The following is an 18,241-nucleotide window of genomic DNA, read 5'->3' as shown; positions in this document are numbered from 1 at the left end:
CATATGAACCGAGCTAAATTTTAACTCTGATGTATTACCTGAGCAAACTGTTAACTTAGGGTTTTGAAAGAAGTCTCAGGAGAGTAATAATTTCACTGAAACATCCATGGTCTACAGATATTGTTTGTTATCTACAAATCATTACTTTCTACTCATTCGAGTGCACGTGGTTCAGCGTTAACAAAAGAAAACACGGGAGTCCACAGACCTGGGGCCAAGCTCTGATCCCACCGCGTACACACACGACCTGCCACGTGTCACCCTCTCTCGGCGTCGGCTTTCTTTTTTTTGCTAAATGGAGATGATGACACTTTCCCGCCCTACTTCAGAGTCGTCAAGATGACTCAATGACAAAATAGCTTCCTTAACTCTGAACCACAAAAGATGGAGAAGTCACTGAAAAATGTCTTAAATACAAAACATTTGCCAGAAAACCCGGCTTATCTCAACTGGTGGACACAAGTCCCATTGATGTCAGGACAAAGTTCAAATACAGTTTCACTAAGCAAAAAGCTTCTCTTTTGAGAAAAGAAAAAATGTGGAACGTGGACAGTAACTTCTGAGTAGAAGAAGCACCTCAGAGAGCAGGCGGACGTCCGGGGTCTCCATCAGCGCAACTGCATTCTGGGAACGGTGGCGAAGACATGGGTTTTTGTTGTTTATTGCGGTGACACTGGTCGACAGGAGTCTACAAGTTTTAGGTGCGCAACATCCTGATGCGACATCCGTGTACGCTGAGCCACGCTCACCACCCCACGCCCAGTTCCCTTCTGTCACCAGAGTTGACCCCCTTTACCTGTTAACCACAAGACTGTTTGCAATACAAATTTTCCTAGCACCTGTCAAAAGTGTCTTGGCACCGGACTTTCCCGGAACTACCGGTAATGTTCTAGTTTGGCTCAGAACGTTCTGTCATTTCATTAACGAAGGTAAGAATTAACCCTGTCGCTACAGTTGCCATGTTTCTTGTGTTGTATGTATCTGTGTTTAAATCTGGTAAAGCGGCTTTAAACACAAACCAAATTTCACTTAAAAATCCTGAAGTCAACCATCAATCACAAATATTCTAGATTTTTGAATGATCTAGAAAGAAAATAAAACATGAGTACATAAGTAGTTCGACTATTTCAAATAGAAAAGATATTCTGAATTTTCCAACAACAGCCACGGAAAAACTCTCTCAGTCAAGCAGGTTGACAGGAAGTTAAGCTGAGCCTATCGACTGAAGAAATAAAACTCAGAAACTTACAGTTTTTTCATGCACTACCGTAAAAAATGGCACTTAGTCATAAAGCCATAAAGTATTAGAAAGAATTCTGAAACCTAAGAGAAACGTTACGTACGTTTATTTATAATGTATTTACCATTTGTGAAGACCACCCAGTGAATAAAGAGTCACAACCTAGCTAGAATACGGTGAATAATCAATGAATACTGAACAGCAATAGCATTAACACATTTTTTTAAAACTAAAGCCTGGCATGTGTGTATCTCATGGTAAAATTATTTTAAAGAGCGTCATCGTTAACTAGGCACCAAGCTGTTAAACAATCCAGACCCCACCCATACACGCAATGTCCAAGCAAGTTCCTACGCTCCTCGATTCCACGTGAGATGTCCTGTAGAAAAAAAAAACAGGCTAGAGGAAAGGAACACATTTTCTTTATGTTTTCATCACATGATCTCTGAGCCAGTCTGGCGTTCTCAATGACATCAGATCGTTAAAAATGCTTCCTGGAGGTACAGGCTGTGTTTGCCTGGTTATCGCTGTGTCCCCAGGGCTCGCAATGCGACGGGCACATCGTAAGCACTCAGATATTTGCCAAAGGAGGGAGAAAATGAAGCCCAGCAAACCCTGCTTTGTCTTAGAGAACTTAAAAATCAGTGGTTAACTAACCTTAAATGCTGATTGAGAGTAAAAAAAAAAAAGCAGATATTCGAACCTCGGTCCCGTCAATTAACTGTATTGCACGTGTTTCGGACAGCATTAACTCTGAATGTTTACTTACTGTAAGTCAGGAGCATTTCAGAGCATAATGTTTAGAAGGCTAATGTGCATAATAATCGAGTCACTGCAATGAAAGGAATCAGCCTAAAATAACGTCCATCACATCATTCTTTTGTTTAAAAACGTCTCATTGCTCTCCTCTGCCTCCAAGTGAGGCCCGATCCGCCCCACAGGAAGGTACTCGAGCCCCTGTCTGAAGCAGGCAGCACTGAGGACAAAGAGGACAAAGACGCGTCCTCCGTCAGGGAGCGCGGAGCCTGGCCGAGAAGTATCTAGAAGCGTCCACCAGAGGCACGGCCACGGAGAACCCAGACAAGACTGAAGCTCCAGGCCACGCGCCGCAAGCTCCGAGGCCTGGCTCTCAGGTCGGCCGTTCAGAGGTGGCTTTTGGGCTGACAAATACCAGTCTGGCAGCTGTCAGGAGGATGAATCAGAACCTCACGTGCCACCGTTTTGCCAGACCGGCCACGTCTGAGCTTTAGAAACCTTCCTCTCGCCCACCCCGATGCTCCCCTCGAGCCCAGCGCCGCTCCCTCTGTTCCCACAGGAAGTCCCGGAGCCCGCTGCCACCACGAGACCCCAGGTTCCCACAGCCACGGTGCACGGCGACACCACACACGCTGGAGGCACCAAGGGCCTTGCGAGACTGTTCACGACACCCTCAGCCAGGGCTGTCCAGTCTCAACACGAAGGCTGTTCTGGATGCCTCCGAACCGCCCGGGGCCACCTGACGCCTCTTCCACGGGACACCTCCACAAGGGTCCGTGAACGACTGCGGCCCACCGGCCGGATCACGTTCTACTGCAACGTTACAGTCACGGGCCCGGCAGCAAAGACGCCAACCAGAACACCACCCGCGCATCTCGACGCGTGACCATTACCCCAGGCTGTTTTAAGAAAGCGGGCGCGCTCCCAAATCCATCGACCGATCGAGCTCGATCCCGATCCCTCTCCCTCTCCGTCTCCCTCTGTCACACACACGCACACGCACACACACTTATTCCACCCATTCTCTCTCTCTCTCCAGTTCAAAGTCTAAGAAATGAAAACGCCCTTGTCCACTTGTAAGCAGAGGGCAAGGAGGCCTCGTACTTAACACGCAACGAAACAGCAATACCAACCGACCCGGAGTGGCGCGACTGTCATTAATGAGTGTCGCAGAACACCTCGCTAACTGAACGGTGGCCATCGGGTCACACACACCCGATTCTTCCAGGATTTACAGTTCTGTGTCAGAAACGTTCACGCAGCCCCCCACGCAGGAGCTGCCACGACACCTGCCGCCGACACCTGCCGCCACGCTCCCTGCCACGCCCCTCTGGCTGTCTCGCTCCCCTCACTCCACACGCAGGCGTGAGGAAGACCACCGACCCACATTTGGTGGGTTAACAATAAAAATAAAGATGAATGAAAAATAAATACAGACATTACAAAATTACACTTTTTACTTGTTTTTTTGTGTGTGTTAAAACAAAGCTCTACGTCCTAACAAACGCTGTTTCATCATCTGGCCAAGTTTAACAAGGTCTCTGCTTCGAGTCAAGCTCTTACCCTTTCGCGTGTCATTTTCAAGGCGCTGGTTCGCTCTGTGCTGCTAACTGTTAGTCAGTCTGTGGACCCGTCCACCATGGAATGTTTCGAGCAGTCACCTCTTCCTACGGCACCGCCGAAAGCTAAGGCGTGCAGCCCTCCAGGCTCGGAGTGTGTTTGCCGTGGTTGCTTCTTACTTCTTGGGTGATCTTATACGTGTCGTTGAGGAGAGTCTCGCGAACACAAATGATTTAGGGGGGACACGCTGGACCATGACACAGAGGATACAAGACCTAACCCACTTTACCAAGAACTTGCTTTGTCACGCCTGACCCATCTCTGAGTCTCCGTTACGTCAAGTAGCAAATTCAGGTATCAGATTACCTGGTCCCCAAAGTCCCTTTCAGTCTCAAAAGTCCACTTAATTCCAACTTCTTCTGCAATAAACGAACAACAAGGCATGCTGCATAAACTCAGCGTGACTGACATTCTGATTCAAGCGGGATAGCTCCTGACAAGGGGCGGTGGGGGCTAGAGATCAGTCAGCCACCCCCTAGAGGCTCAGTGGTGACATATGGTGGAGCCCTAGCAGGCTTCACGAAAATCTTCATGGGGGACTGCGCCAGCACGGAACGGTCCGCGGCCAGTGAGCTTGAACTCTAATACCAAGAAGGAAAAAGCTTTGATTTGCTTCGAATGACACAGCAAGCATCCGGCCGACCTCGCAAATAAACTAAGTTAATGCTTCTGGGTTTGTTGTTTTCTGAACTATTTGCAGATGGTGTAATGTAATTCTCTAACATTGAAATTTATAATTATTTATCTCATCGAAGTAGCACAGGGACTGTCATCTGTTTAAAGTTAATGGAAAACCTATATAAAATAGCTGACATTCTCGGTTTTACGACTTAGCCCCCTTTAACCTTTTCCATATTGATATTTCTCTTACGTTAAAAAAGAAGGCAGTCATTTACACTTAGAGAATTATTTCATGAAGTATTTTATGCAGTTATTCCTATTACAAATCAACACTGAAAAACGTGTGAGCTATAAGCCCATTACTTATTCACACTTTTATTTTTAGTAAATGACTATATGAATGTTAATTTAATTAGCCTGAAAATGTGTCTTCTCAAAGAAAAAATTATGTCCTCGGACTGAAAACAGTCCACACGAGTTCTCATCGTGGTTCTTCAATTCAGTAAGCAAAAGCCACACCTAATTTGACTACCTCCCTAAAAGATCATGATATGTATCAAAAATTATTATACGGTCATAATTACCAGCAAGAAAATGCCATATCCAAAGGGAGGATATTTGTTAAGTAACGATAAAAATGATGACTTCTAGCCCTGACTCTGTCGCCACCCGGCAAATGCGGGCTCAGGTACTCACCTGCCTTCTCAACGCCCTTGCTACCCACCTGCCAAGTAACGGAAAGCCTGCCCGTTCCTCCAGCAAATTGTTACAGAGAAGAGATACCGCGTCCAAACCTCTTTCGTCATATTTTCATATAGCTATACAGTTCAAATAACAGGTTGCAGTGTGCGTCCTGAATAAATTACTTAGAATAAGTAAAATATTAGCACTATACTGATTTTTAATTAGGACAGAACTAGTTAATTTTCTAATGGCACTACTAGTTAATTTTGTCTCCGTAATACAAAGGCTTTTCAATAGTAGTTACAAATGCATGCTTAATTTTTAACTGAAAACCCAAAATAAAAAAGGAAAAAAATCTACAAGGTGCCCTATTGCCATGACTTTTAGGGTTTCCAAATTCTATGTTTACGTGAACTCTGCCAGCAAAATGCGTACCAATACGTGTACTGACATCTCAAGTTTCCATGGGTAACTTCTCAAAACATCACAGCGGAGTGAGTGGGAAATAATTTCCAGATTACAGATGAAAAACTCGAAAGAGAAAAGTTATATGACTTATCCAAGATGACATACGGAGAAAATAATAGAACGCAGATTCCCTGATTCATAAATCAGTATTAAGCCCAGCCTGTTTTGTATGTGTTGACTCACAGGCACACGCACGCACACACACACACACACACACGCACACACATGCACACAAACACACCAAGCCCTATGTAACCACAGCTTCTTCCTGGAAATTGAAGGATTGCAGAAATCTGCATAGGAACAAAATTTTCTCAAGCTCTGTAAAGCCACAGTTCAAGGCTAAGGTTTCATGGGCTGTGAGAGAGTTCTCAAAACCACAGAAAAACTGTGTTCAGCTCAAAACGCCACCGCATCCTGGAGACTTCTGAGCAAGCCTCAGGTCACCCAATCCTTGGTTTTCCTCTGCGAAGGATTCTGCCCTTATGAGTCCTCTTATGCATCTTACTTTGCCAAGAATAATACTTCTGGCCAGGACAATCCCCAGTTTTATTGAGAAATAACTGACATACATCGCTGTATAAGTTCGAGGCATACAGCATGATGGCTTGATTTACAAATATTACGAAATGATTAACAATAGGCTAGCTAACATCCATCATCTCATATAGACACAATATAATGGAAAGAAGAAAACAACAAAAAAAAATGTTTTCTCCTTGTGGTGAGAACTCTTTGGACTTACTCTCGTAACAATGTTCCTGTATGTCACGCAGCTGTGTTTACTGTCCTTATCATGTGGCCCATCACGCCCCTATCTCTTCTCCTATACCTGGAAGTTTGTGCCCGAGGCCACACCCCTCCGACGCCCCTCTCCCCACCTTGCGCTTCTGGTCACCACGAGTCTGAGCTGTTTTTCTACATGTTTGTTTTTTTAGATTCCACAAATAAGTGAGATCCTACAGTATTTGTCTTTCTCTGCCTGACTGATTTCACTTAACATAAATACCCTCGAGGTTCATCCGCGTAGTCCCGAACAGAAATTAAAACCACAATGAGCTCCCGCCTCACATCTGGTGGAATGGCCATCATCGAAAGGAGGAGAAATAACGGCTCCTGGCGAGGATGTGGAGAAAAGGGAGCCCTCGGGCACCGCTGCGGGAAATGTAAACTGGTGTGGTCACTGTGGAAAACAGTAAAAAAGGAGCCACAAAATATTAGTAAAAGAAGTACCATTGATTTGATCCAGCAATTCCACTTCTGGACGTACATCAAAAGGAAACGAAAACACTAACTCGAAAAGGCATCTGCACCCCGTGTTACTTCCAATGGCCAAGACGTGGGGACAGCGTGCACGTCGACTGAGGGATGAGGGGATAAAGACACTGTGGTGCGTGCATGCGATGGAATGTTATGCAGCCGTGACAAATCGGGGCGATCCTTTTCAAAACAGTACTTATGATGCCCCTTTACTGTTCAGTAATATAAATTTCCTGTCAATGAACTGTTAGACCAAATTTAAATTTACCTTAAGAATTCAAAGCCGGTTGGATAAGTGAATGAAGAAACACAAAGTTCCGTCCCGAACGGTATCTATTTCAGTTATGAAAAATCGTGCACATTTTAAACCTAAAAATACACATATTTGATATGAAGAAAAAGTATTTCTTCTAAAACCCATTTTAATCTAAAAATTACATAAATATATGCTTCCAAATAATGTTTTCGTTTAATGAACAGCTATGGAATGCCTGAAATGCAAGGTCCTGTATCAGAAAGGACAAACAGAAAATGGAACAATCAACTCATTTCTGACCCTTAAAGAGCTTAAAATATAGCAATTAAGAAGAAAGAAGACAAACTTCTATGGAATTACAATAAATTATGATATTGACTATATTCCAAATCAAATTATAGTCCCAATTTCCTAAGAGGCTTTTTTGTTTTTTTAATTAAAAAAAGGGGACAGGTATCAAATGATAGGAAATGCTTTTCTGCTCTACTAAGCTCATCGTACAATTTTCCTACTGAACCAGGCGAGGCCAGATGGCGTAACAGATCGTTTCTATTAAACTATCTTCACTTGCTCAGATGAGCCCATTTCGGTCGGGACCGGTGACTCTGTTCCACTAGTCTTAATTTCATGGCAGATTTGTGCACCAATATTCACAGGTATTTTCCAAACTCTGCTCTTTAAAACACAGGAATCCCTTAAGTTAATCGGTGTTCCATGACAGAAAAAAAAAAAAAGAGGGGGTTTATGGTGACATAAAACACTAAACGAATACTGGGCTGGACCTGTCAGGGTCTCAGCTGGGCTCCACGGCCCCGCGGCCCAGAGAACTCTGACACCTGCTGGACGCGGCTCCGGCACAGTGTGATCGGAACACTAGCTCTCCTTCGCTCCAATCTTTGGTACCGAGAATATATTTACCCAAGGGCATGAAGTGGAAGATTCCATTCGTTGAATTTTAAAAAGTCAACATTTTAGAACTGGGCTAAAAGTCTGTCACGAAGGCAACTCAGATAACTTTGCTTCCTCCATAGCTGTTGGTCTATTAGTTATTACCCATTGAGTCAACTTAAAACCTGTTCTTTATCTTATTTATTGCTTTTCTCCCTTAAATTCTTTGGAATTTATATCACTACTCTTCTCTTTTCTGTTGTTTTCCTTGGAAATCCTGGCCCACGTTTTCACTCTTAACCTTTCTAGGTTTATTGGTTTTAAATGTATCTTTTGAAAGTTGCACACAGTTGAGGATTGTTTTTTAGACTGAGTCAGTCTTACACAAGAGAAATTGAATACATTGTGTGAATTGTTTTGATACCTGCCTTTCATAGTCTTGGTTTTTGTTTTCTTGTTTATTTTTTCATCTCTTGCCATATGGACCACGTCGGCCTCCTTTACTATGGTCTGGCTGCCTACAAAACAAACATCTTCTCTACTTTAAATTCTACTAATGGCGACGTCTGTTTGTTTAAGTCCTCCTTTAACCAGTTTTTGGCTGATTATCAAAGGAAAAATGAAATCCATCTTATGCTCCACCACCAGATCCGGGCTAGCGAAGGACTCAGCAGGCCTGCACTCCTCAGCCGAGACTCCGCCCCCCGCGCTTCGGTCGGGGGGCGGGAGGGGGGCTGCCGCCCTCCCTTACTGCTGGATTCTGCACTACTCCCACTTTGCACAACTGTTTCGTCTTGCTTCCACATTTACTTTGTCTCGATGCTTATTTCCAGAGCTTTTGAACAAAGACGGCCCTTTCCCAAACTCTTTCCTTTTGACTTTTATGCCATAAGTAATTTTTTTAAAGGGCGCACATGCAATACATTTTCTCTAACCCTTAAAAATCGAAAACGACCTTCCCTCCCATCACACAGGAACAATCATTTGGCTGTGTATACAATTTTTTAGCCACAGCCCTGTTTTGTTCTCCGCAGACCTGAAGTCATTGTTCCATGACTTCTAGTATCCATTTCGTGATGTTAAAGAGAACGCTTTGATCCCTTCCAATTTCTTGGGTTTAGATACTAGTTCTGGAGATTTGCTTTGAACAATTATTGGTTCAGAACTGTGTCTGTGTTGACTACCGCTGACTACTGGTTGAAATAAATCAAGCTAGCAATGTGAATTACACTACAAAGGCATGATCAAGAAATGTGTTTCTGCTTTTGCTTCCCATTTCCACACAAAATACAAGCAATTCTGCTGATTCTCTTGTTCAGGGTTCATTTAAATGGTTAGTCCCTTGATTATTTAAATCAATAACCATGCGTTTTCGGCTGGCACATACCCCAGCTCCCACATACTCATGATTTATGAAGCGGTACTTCCAGAATCTCCACCTCGACTGGATCTCTCCGCCTGGCTGGCAGCCAAACCAGTAATGTCTAGAATCCGTGGAATACCTCAAATCCCTTCTACTCTGTACCCCTTTCTTAGTGAATGTCATTGCCACCCAGTCACCCCAGAGAGTTCCTAGGCCACACCAGTCCGTTACTCCCTCACCTCCACGTAAGTCACCAGCTCCTATTAACTCCACCTCCCAAGCCTGAGCCCACTCACCCCAGACCGTCGTGAATCTTGCTATGATGATGACCAATCAGTCATTGCTCCTGACTTCGACCATGTAATTCCTACTGTATACACTCCCCAGAATAACCTCTCTAAAATGGAAACCTAATGATGACACACTCCTGCTTAAAGCCCGTAATGAGTGAAGCACGGTTTCTTTAGCCTTGCTCCTTAATTCCCAGCACTTTGCCCCATGAGTTCTATATTCTTTCTTTCTTTTTTCTTTCTTCTTTTCTTTATTTGTTTTTTAGGCAAGACAATCCTTGGTTGACCTCACAGATTGCAAGGACGTTGTCAGCTTACAATCCCTTATTTTTTACTTTTTACGCCTACAGCACCTGTCTTCCTAGGTGGTCTCCCATCCAAGTACTAACCAGGCCTGACCCTGCTTAGCTTCCGAGATCAGACAGGATCGGGCTTGTTCAGGGTGGCGTGGCCATAGACTAAGTCTATATTCTGACTCCAATGAACCATTCACACTTCCCCCCAATGCCAGGCTGTGTCACACCCACGTGCCCCTGACACAGGCAGCGCCATCTTGCTGACACATCCTCCTCGGCTAAGCCACCTGGACGACCTTGCTTCGTACCCTGGTGGCCTTCGTAGCACACCTCCGTGTTTGTCCTTGTGTACTTTACTGAATCAGCGACCTGTCCCTCTGCCCATTAACTCACTAGAAATCACCATGTGGGCAGAGTCTGTTTCTTCATTTTTTCTTTATCTCCAGTACATTTTAAGGTCCAACGAATACTTGCTGTACAAGCAAATTTGGAAAACAAGAGGCTATAAAGAATACAGGTCTAACCATCAGGACCTGGTTCAAGTTCGCACAAGCACCCACATTTGAATGCGTCAAGGCCAGTTGCACCAACCCACGCGGCCTCAACCCCTGATGAAGGCAGGTTCGCAGAGCACGGCATGATGACAGAGCGAGGGTCACCCCGTCATCTCGGTCACAGATGCAGGGAGCATTCTGCCATATATACTATCCCTCCGCTTATCTTTACAGAATCGCCCTGTGCAGGTGTGAAGGATCAGTGATGGACTCGGTCCCTTGGGAGGAGGCCGCCCAGGAAGCTCCAGAGAGACCTTGTTTTTCAGGCTCGCTGGGGGCACGGGCCCTGCTACGAACGGGGTGTCCCTTACGCTTCTGCACATCACTCAGTCACTCACGCAGCAGCTAAAGCCAAACCATCCAGCGGTAACACGGGAAAAATCACAGCGACCGAACTAGAACCATCCACAGAGAAAGACCGACACACAGAAGGAGCCAAGATAAACAGCTCGGACCCATCGTCCAAACCCGATCGTAAGACACATTCTCCTGAACGTGTCGTACTGAATAATTCATAGCAGTGACTTCTAGCACGACCAAGCTGACGAGGCCCTATGGAACACAGGCTGGTCCTCGGGAACGCTTTCGTTAGTATGAATTATTTATTGTGAGGTCATTTGTTTAACAGCCTTTGGTCTGTAACAAGTCCTTACTAACAGAAAATCATCAGGAAAAAAAACATTTCTCATTTACATAAAATAAAGAAAAATGTAATAGGTTTTTCCGAATTGGCTCATGATTTTACATTCTACCCTTATAAGAAAGCTTATCAATGCTCGGTTTATTCATTGGTTTCACACACCTATCAGTGATGGACTTGGCCGCACACACTGATCTATGCACTAACTATTCCTGACCTTGCCAATCCCTTATTTGATGAGGCTTACAGTAAACCAGAACATAGTTTTAAAAGATTTCCTATAAGTTCCCTCTCACGATGCCCCTAAAACTAGACAGGGAAGGGAGGCCAGGGCAAAGCGGGATCATCATGCCGCAGCTCCGTCCTCCGGTGCCCCTGCCAGCGAGCTCCTCCACGAAGCCAGGCCCTCGTGACATTCTTAGGATCAGAGCTAGTCACGGTGACAATCTATTTAATGGAAAATTAGGTTGGCAGGACATAATCGATGTTTAACAAAACAAATCTACTGTGTTTTCTAACTTCTGCTGAAGCCCCTGCCTTCTCCCTCCGCCTGACCATCCTTCCTGTAAAACACAAAGAAGAACAATACCCAGGTCTCTGGTTTGGCTTAATCTTCCTCCCTGCGCAGGCTTCGAACACAAATCATAATGAAGAGAAACTTAAGACAGGGAAAAAACAAACACATCAAAGCCACTAATCCATAGTTACCCCAAATGGTCCTCGATGTATTTTCAATGTATTTACTTACAAGGCAAATCATGGTTATATTTTATGCTTTAAAATTTACTTCTGAGAAACGAAATCCAATCGCTGTTATGTTCTTCTTGACGTCACAGAACTGAGCTGGTCTTTGACTGGATTATGCCAAGTTCACCGGGGCAGCTGCCAAGCAAAGTGTCACCAAACCCTGGCGAAATGCTTCACCGTGGCCCACACCATCGTGCCCTGCCTCTCAGTCTTTTGTACACAGACGCTGTGTGCACGCATCGTCTCACACACAAACGTATGTACTGCAAACAGGTGTGCTCACTGGGGCACACTCACCGTGGGAAGCTACAGGTCTACAGAGATAGCATCCAAAGAATAAGGTTATTATTTTAAATTAATAGTAAGAATGACAAACATAATGTTAGGCTGATGAAGCTACCTAGGATTTCACATGAGACCTGAGAGGCTTCACGAAAAAACTGAAAACTTATTTATTAGTGATCAGTGTCTTAGACTAGATAATTGATAATTCTTGGTAGTTTTAAACTATACTATAGTATCCTAAAGTCTAGATTCTCAAGTCTAAACTTGATTTCTTCATACATCTCCTAATCCAAATTTATCTTAATCCACTTTTTAACAAATCTACCTGAGGCCCCCATAGAATAATCGCAAATCTGTTTTCGTGCTGGTTCCTGATTCACCATTAACTAAGAACCAGATGAAGAGATATCAAAGTACTACAGCTTTTATTGCTATTGAAATCGACATTTAAAAACACGAAGGTACAAGCAACTCTTCTCGATCATCTCCCAGGAGAGGAGAGGGTCCGTCTCCTCAGCACAGGGTTCAAGGCCTTCCGAATGCAACCTTGGGTACCCCCCAGGTTAATCTCCTGTAAGCTTTTTCCTGGACTCAGGAAGATACATTGTATCTTCGGCCCGTTTGGCACAGGCCCTTCGTAAGTACTTTGTTTTTAAAGATAATTATTGACATTGCAGTTGTTCTTTTAAACTTGTAGCAATGAAAAGTATGAAAAGATACTAAATAAAATGTATCTACTTTGGAGTGGGACAACCTTTCTCCGAGCCAGCATTTGATGGCTACAAATCACAGAATAATCTCCCATCAATTTGCAATTAGCAATTATTCTTAAAAAGGGGATGATTTCGAGTATAAGCTAGTTATTTCCTGCGTAACTCGGTTTGATGTTTTCTTCGTGAAGGGCTCGTTAGAACGTCAAAATGGAATTAATTTGGCAAATAAACATCTTTTACGTGCAGAGAGGCTGGCACCCCTTTAGGAAAGCCAGACCACTAGACGTGAACTAGGGACGGCCCAGCCTCTAAGGAACGGGAATACGCGCGATAGATGATGAACAGTTCAGTGAGTCAGCTTCAAATCGATTAAATGTGACCGTTCACCCTGCTTTAACCTCACGTCCTAGTTTCAAGAATTCAGTTCTTGGTTCCTTGCTGCCCAAGCCCCAACCAGCACCTAAGCGCCAAACGCGTCTGTCTTGACTCCATGCCCTCCCCATTCCCAAGTTCATGGCTGGTACCCCTGCTTTCCACAGTCCTGGTTCTCATCTCACTGGGCACTCAGGTCGTTCAGGACCTGAAACTCAGAAATCAGACACAAAGCCCGGTTCTCAGACGGGGCCTCCAAATACCCTGACAGCGACCGGCCGCTGATCAGACCTTTATCTGTGTCCCATGCGAGGCCCCCTCACACCAGGTCCTGTCCACGGGCCTCGCAGGGGTATGTGTCTGGCACCCATCCTACCCTTCCCTGTAAGCAGCTGCTCGACGTCCTGGGCATTCTCTCACTGCCGAGATTTGCCCAGACCTTCTGCCCAGGACCATCGCTGGGCTGCAGTCACCTGCCAGGCCGAGTGGCCAGCTCCGACAAGAACGGCCTTACAGGAAACCGAGAGGTACAGGACGTGATTCATACCTTCCAGCAGCTTCCGATCCAGGAAGGACGCTGAGACAAGCACAACTACAGGACGAGTCGGTAAGCACTACAGGCCCGGAGCAGCAGAGGAAGACTGCTTTACATTCCTTTGCGATTCTGGCGCACAGCCTTAATGGAGGCCGTTTTAATGCACTGAGGATGAAGAGCCAAAGTGCAGGAAACAGGCCCTAGAAGCAGCGAGAAAAGATAAAGCGGGCAGCCAGAAAGGGCCCGCATTTACCAGAAAACGGTAAGCGCTCAGATGTGACTGAAGTGGAGGGAAGGGTGAAGACATGAACCTGGAAAGGTAAGTCAGGGTCAAGGCCGAAAGCATCGGGTCCCGCGCAGAGCCGATGGAAAGGGCCGGCCAGGCAACACGGCCCGGTGTCGCTTGTTCCTGTGCCCCCAGCTCCGCCAGTCACAAAAGCTGAAATGTTTTCAAAAGCATAAAGCTAGGTGTTGTTTAGATTATTTGTTTACTCACTCTCAGCTACCTACCAACGCCCCCCATCTTTCTTCGACCTGTGAATGGATGGGGCCCATCGGGAAAGCGGGGAGCACAGCTAAGGAACCGACAGAGAAGGAAGGCGCGTGAGGCGAACAGAACCGCAGCACACGCACCCGCCAGCCGCCGGGGGTCCCCGGAGCACGAACGGGCTGGCCCTCTGCTTTCAGTCAAGTGCGGCTTCCGAGTTCAGAGGACGCTGACCTTGACGGGACACTGACCTTAACACCAAACGCTGTGCAGTCGGCTGGGTCCTCTTTTGAACAGCGCATGCAAATACCGCACAAAGCTCACCAGGAAGAAAACGGACATGCGTGTCTCACTGGGGAAATTCTGACACTCAGGATGGCAGCCCAAGACACGGACAAAAAGGCCAGGAACGGTGGCACTGCCTCACCAGGGACCACGCGCCAGGACGAGAGTCCCAGCGTTTCTGACCCAGCGCCCTCCGAAGCTCAGGACAGCCCAGGACCGTAGCATCCGTCACACCAGCAACGCTCACTCCCAGGCCAGACACCCCACTCTCTAAATGACCTCTGGGGACTTCCCTCAGGTCACACTCAGAGCCGGACTCTGGGGCTGGCATTTGAAAAGATATAAAATGAACCTGGACGTCATCCAGGACATCAAAATCTTCTTTGTCAAGAGCTTCTTCTTATTAAAAAAAGAGGAGGGGGGGAGGAGGGCCTGGGGTGACGGATCAGCTCCAAATTAAGGAAACAGGCAACAGCAACATCGCCAGGAAAAAGCAGCTTTAAAACAGGCGGGTCTCCCTGCGACAGAGAAGGCGCCTCACACGCACAGTTCTGTGCCCACTGACGGGAAGGTTACAAGGGACCGGAGCAGTCACTTGTTACCAATGGAAATAAGACAGCCGTGGGAAAAGGAACGGGCACCCAGCACGAGGGGCACAGTGTCCCCATGGCCAGAACTGCAGGGCGCGAAGGCTGGGTGCAGCCAGGCCTCGCCAGGCAGAGCTGCAGACAGACTCCAGGTGATGGGGACTGCCAGCCACCTCGGGGAGGGGACGTGTAAGTGCTCAAGGCGCTGAGAGAAATAGTGCAGAAACACCAAAAACAAAGCGAGCCGCCCACAGGGGGTGCACACAGGGGGAGCCCAAAGGGGGAGGACCGGAGGCCGGGAACTCAGGCCGACATTGAGATGCGTCGTGTTCTTTCACTTGTTCAAAGTGGAGCTTTTTCTTCCGTGACTACTCACCTGTTAGTTATCGAATATTTACACTTCCTTATCTAACTAATTTAAACTGATTTATAACAGTGGTTTCGAAGACACCTGCCCGCCGTCTGAGCAAGGCGGCTGGTTACAAATGCTAGGACAGGCAGCATCGCGGGCTCGCGCGCCTCCAAGGCTGACCCCCCTGCCCAGAAACAGCGGGAGCAGCAGGGATGGGCTCTTTATAAAAAAACAAAAACAAAAAACCAATAGTTTTTTAAATTAAAATACATGTTTTTAAAAGACCATGTGGCATTGCGTAGTGTGCCCTGAGCGACACCTGCATTAGAATCCCCTGCACCACGTCGCTACCATCACGGACCAGTAGCTTTCCAAACCCGTCTGAAAATCCTCTGGGACACTCGTTTTTAAATGCCACTGCTTGTCCCTATCGAATCAGAATCTCTGACACAGGCACTCCAAGAACTACAGCTTGAGAAACACAATAGAAGGACAAATGACTAGAAAATACAACCTATCCTGGTAGAGGCAAAAAAGCCACCCATAGAGTTTTGAATAGCTATACGGATGTTGTAAAAATTATGCTCGATGTACAAACAGACATAACTATTTCAAGGAATTGGGCAATAAGCCCTTTGGCATTAATTTGATTCATCTCTCATCATTCCGCTTTGTAAGGCCGGATCGTCACTGACACAGAGAGGCCCGGCTACAGAAATAAAGGGAACAGAACCGACCGTGCCAGCCGAATCACAGAGGGAGGAAGAATTAGAGAAACTGGCCGGAGAGGGGGCGGCCCCACGTTGCAGGCACACGCGCGAGGACACGCTTCGACACACCGAAGTGACCAACAGCAACGCAGGCTGCCTCTCAGCAGTCGAGGCGAATATACGACGAGCTCTGTACTGAGGGAATGCCGACCAGACGACCCTGCGACCACACGCGACCTTCCTGGCCTTCCCGTCCTCTCTACTGCCCCCATGGCCTCCTTCCCAGGCCCGGCCCCGGGACCGTGATGTCCGCCCCTTCGGCCCAGCTGGGACACAGCAGCACGCCCAACGCTCCTCATTTCAGAGGCGACAGCAACGCCACTCGACGACCAGCCACTCAAACACGTGCTGACCTGACCTGGGCGACCAGGGGCATGATGTCACCACGCTATCGGCAGACGTGCCCCGAGCATGCACCGTGGACACAGCGAGGTCCTGCGGGTCCAGGAGGGAAAAGCAGCGGGCGTCTCCCCTCGGGACCCCCACGAGGGCAGTGCTCGGGGCAGCACTGACTCAGCCACTTTACGTCCCTGGGCTCCAGTTCATTCTCACAGCAAACGGAGGCCAGTTTAGAGTTGCTTTCCGGTTCTGAAAAGATGTGATTTAGCGGATCGTACACTTAAGGTCTCCCCAGGAAAAATACAAGATAATGGTTTCGGGACAACCTGACTTTGGGCCAGCTGTTCTGTGGTGGCAGGAGAATGCTCGGGGCAGGTCACCAACGAACAGGATCACCTAGCGCCGTTATTATTCCTTAGGTACGATCTGTGCACGGCAAGACCGTTCGGGACGAAAAGATCAGAAATCAAAAACCCTTTGGCGTGAGAAAGACGCGAATGGGAAAGCAGAGATTTCGCTCGTGGCAGCGGAGGTGGAAAAGGGGTCGGAGGCAAAGGCGAGGCCGCTAGACGGTCCTAACCCAGGACTGGCGTCCTGGTGAAAGGGACGCAGACGGAGACACACAGGAAGGACACCGTGTGGCAGCGGCAGAGATGGGAGGGACAGGGGGCGTCAGGTCTGGCCTCCCACTGCAGAGGCCAAGAGAAAGGCACGGGACACACGCCCTGGAACCTCCGCAGAGAGCGCGGCCCCGCGGACACCTTGGCTTCTGACTGCGGACCCTCAAGAACCCCGAGAGGACAAATTTCTGCTGTAAGCCACCCGCTTCGTGGTGACTCGCCGGGGCAGCCCTGGGAAACTAACAGAGCCCAGAGCATTCGCTCCCTGGACCGCAGCCGCCAAGGCATGCTCTGGGTCCCCAAACAGCAGCATCCCCCTGGGAGCGGCTGTGCCCTGACCAGGGCAGTGGCTCAACAGTCGCTTACTGGAGGCCGCGACCCTATATCATAGAGAGGACACACTGATCCCCTGGTGGCTGGTACTGGGAAACTTCGCCATAAGCTCAAACTCCCTGCCAATCATCAAATACCATGTGATAAATTCCTTCCGACTTAAAAAAGCGAATGATTAGAAAAGTGATGAGAGAAATGCCTATTAAATAGCACTCTCGAGGAAGAGCTGACATTTTAAATACTCCAGGTCATAAAATGACACAGTAAAGTTGAAAGCGATATGCCATTCAACAATCAAAGTTTTTCCCAAGTGTTGAAAATTTATTAAAACTTTATTTTGAGATGTTAAATGTTTTTTAAAATACCAGCTCACTGAATACTCCACCTGTCGCCATACCATTCTAAACGCCAAAGACTGTGAAGAAGACAAAAGAAGTGGATTTGTACGTTGCCATAAGAAACTGGGAATAAAACATGAATTTCTTTCCATAAAACCAATCCCTCAGTAAACATTCTTCTTGCAGAATATCTGCCAATTTACCTGTGTGTGTTGAATAACAAACCATGACTAAAACAACTGTTGCAAAGAAGGACATACTATTTGCCTAAAGTAAATCAGCTATTGTTCAGTTCTGGGTGTCTTTATGACATTATGCAAACTTATCACATTATTTGACTATTGGGTCTAGCAGTTAGATATACAAGGCAAGGGAAGATCTGCAATAGCTTATATTTTAGAAGTAGAACAATTTTTCATAAACATAATTTTTCCCAGTCATGATAGAATAGATACGGGGCTTTGTTATGGTTACGACCACAACAAAAATTACAGCAATTTGCCAGGTAAATATGAGAATACGAGGAAAATATTTTAACAATA

At 46.6% G+C, this 18,241-nt stretch overlaps 1 protein-coding gene and 1 pseudogene across 10 annotated transcripts in view; both read right to left on the bottom strand.

Annotated features, from left to right (window-relative positions):
• NEK7 (NIMA related kinase 7) overlaps positions 1–18,241 on the bottom strand; it is a 95,304-nt gene that overhangs the window by 71,102 nt on the left and 5,961 nt on the right. The gene's annotated exons all lie outside the window — the stretch shown is intronic.
• On the bottom strand, positions 9,788–9,905 carry LOC120619338 (uncharacterized; annotated as a pseudogene).

This window comes from Pteropus medius, unplaced genomic scaffold (genome assembly GCF_902729225.1).
Source record: "Pteropus medius unplaced genomic scaffold, Ma_sr-lr_union100, whole genome shotgun sequence".
Lineage (NCBI taxonomy): Eukaryota > Metazoa > Chordata > Mammalia > Chiroptera > Pteropodidae > Pteropus > Pteropus medius.
The sequence above is the reverse complement of the archived record's forward strand: the minus strand, read 5'-3'. Positions and strand labels throughout refer to the sequence as shown.